The sequence below is a fragment of the Lathyrus oleraceus genome, unplaced genomic scaffold (genome assembly GCF_024323335.1).
Source record: "Lathyrus oleraceus cultivar Zhongwan6 unplaced genomic scaffold, CAAS_Psat_ZW6_1.0 chrUn0224, whole genome shotgun sequence".
NCBI lineage: Eukaryota > Viridiplantae > Streptophyta > Magnoliopsida > Fabales > Fabaceae > Lathyrus > Lathyrus oleraceus.
In genome coordinates this window covers 40551-43172 of record NW_026112615.1, presented here as the reverse complement: position 1 = coordinate 43172, position 2622 = coordinate 40551, and positions in this window count along the sequence as shown.

The window sequence follows — 2622 nt, the reverse complement described above, 5'->3', positions numbered from 1 at the left end:
TCTGATTTCTTTTATCCTTTGTGGCAATATCTCCCCACAGAGAATTAACTTTTGCATTCACATCATATGCATCATGAGGTCTCTTAGGGACCAAAATTTGTTTCTCTATGTGGTTATCTAAGCCCATTCTACTGAGTCGAGCCGAATTTTAGAATGTCCTTAAATAGGGGCAGCTGTAAGACCCTAATTTTGACCCTAAGATCCCTCATGCAATTCCATCGTAAGCATTAGCATTGGGATCATACCTTGGCATCATCCTTACCCATCTTTCATTGGGTTTGTTTTGGGAGAGATCAACAAGCACTTTTTGATTGTATCATACTTGTATTTTATCATTTCACTAACCAAAATACCAAAAATATGTCTTTACATTTGCCTAACTCTTTTGTAGGAAGAGCATGATCTCATTGATTCATCAAGTTCACATCTAGGGTTTGAGACCCTCGTGAACAAAAAGTACAACCTAGAATTGATTCAATAATGGTTATGAATATCATATATGAGTCCCAATGATCTCTACATGTTATACTGATCAAGTTTTCTTCAAGAGTTTGAGGGTGATTTGCCTTGGAAACCCTAGTTTGACTGAGTATCTTGAGTAACTTCTCCAACAAGCTATCTCACCAATTGATCAAATTTCTCAAGGGACATTTCAAATTTCATCATCTTATGCAAATATGATCTACCATTAGCCAAGAAAGTCAAGAGAATTGTAGGTTAGCAAGTTGGTTAATGGTGGTTGGCCAGATGGATTCATCTTATCAACACTGGGTCTCCCTAGACCTTATCTCCTACAATTTTCACCATATGAAAATGATTCCTAGCGAAAACTTACTCGAAATGACATTCCAAACAACTTTCATGTTGATACCTAGAGCTAGTTTTGCTGGGAAAATCATTTTCTATGTTGAAACATTATAGGTCATTTTGTCTAAACCCTAATTTGAAAGTCAACTTCCCAAGGCCATAACTTGCTCAATTTTTATAAGATGAAAGATTTCTAAGTTGCACAATCAAATTCAATATGTCTAATTAAACTTTGATGTTTGGAGTGGGAGCTAATTCAACTTTTTTGAGCATGTGATATGAGGCTACATTATAGGTCACTTTTGACCTATACCATTAATCAAGTGATTTTTCCAAACTTCAAAAATGCATAAATCTATCATTTCAAATCCAAATGACATGAAATTGGTGACCATTTTGAAGGTCTTATGGAGAGCTACAACTTTGTTAAGAAACTTTTCTCATTTGAATCTCATAGAAAAGGTTAATCAAGGTGGAATATTGAGACATATGGCTTGACACTTAGAAAAATTTTGATATGTCAAAAATTTCCAAACTTCCACCTTAAATTTCTCCAAGTTCCAAGCTCCAAATGAAAAAGTGTTGAACATTAAAGTTGTTCCTCTTGATCTAACCTTTCCAAAGAGCGCAAAATCATTCATTTTGGACCTGAAATGCATAGGTTGTGTATGGCTTAAACAGGGTGACATCACTTGGCAAGGATCAAGCTTCAAACATCAATGTCCATTTGCCTTGCAATCCAAGCTTACTTCAAAGCATCAGATATTCAATTTTGGACCTCAAGCAATCATTTCATGGGCCTAGGCGCGCCTATGCACCATTGCATCACCATTTGCCAAATTTGGAAAGTGAAAGTGAGTGTGCATTTATCAACCAATTCAGCTATAAATAGAGCTTCAATTGCTCAGAATTTGATCCACATTGGCGCCAGGTTTGATCCCCCATTGCAAACTCTCACTTCTCAAAGGATAATCCTGAAAAATTCTTTTGAATTTGAGCTTGAATCTACACTGTTTTGGAATTCAATTCTCCAGGAATCCATTGCTTTTTAACCATTCAATCCTTCTCCTTCAAGCAAGTGGAGTGAGTCCAAGCACAAGCAAGATCAAGATCCATCGAATCTAGACCTACATTGAAGGTATTTTCCATAAATTTTGAACTTTTCGATTCTCTTAAATTCTTGCTCAATTCTATTGATTCTTTGGTTGTCTAAAGTCCTACCAATGTAGGCAAGAAGATTGAGTTGCTTTAAGGCCAAATCGAAGCAACTCAGTTCGTGTACCTCAAATTTCAATTCCACATATCTCTCACTTGTATTGACTTGTTTGAATTTGCTTGTTTGTTGTTGGGCCTTGGTCAAGGTTGACTTGACTTTGTCAAGTTAATATCATTGGATTTAGGGGATTGATGGAATGTACATTCCATCCCAAAATGAATGAATGATATTAATTTGGTAAAAGTCCTCCTTTGACCAATTTGTGATCTCATTCATCCCCTTACCACTTCATCTCATTCCTCTTCTTCATTCATTCATTTCCATTTGGCCTATGACATCTCAAAGTCCTAATGCTAGTTGATTGAAAAATTAACATGAGTATGGATGCGATTAGACCACACCTTTTCCAATATGCATTAACACCAAAATTCTATTGCCATGCCTCAAATAGTTGTGACTTCTACATAAGTCCAATTACGATTGCTTAACATAGCGCTAAATTTGTGATATAAAAGGCATAAGCATTCTAGTTAGTGAGATTGTAAGTCTCCCCTCTTTCATGGTATTGTGTGGAAAATTGGCCTTCTTTCCTTCCTTTG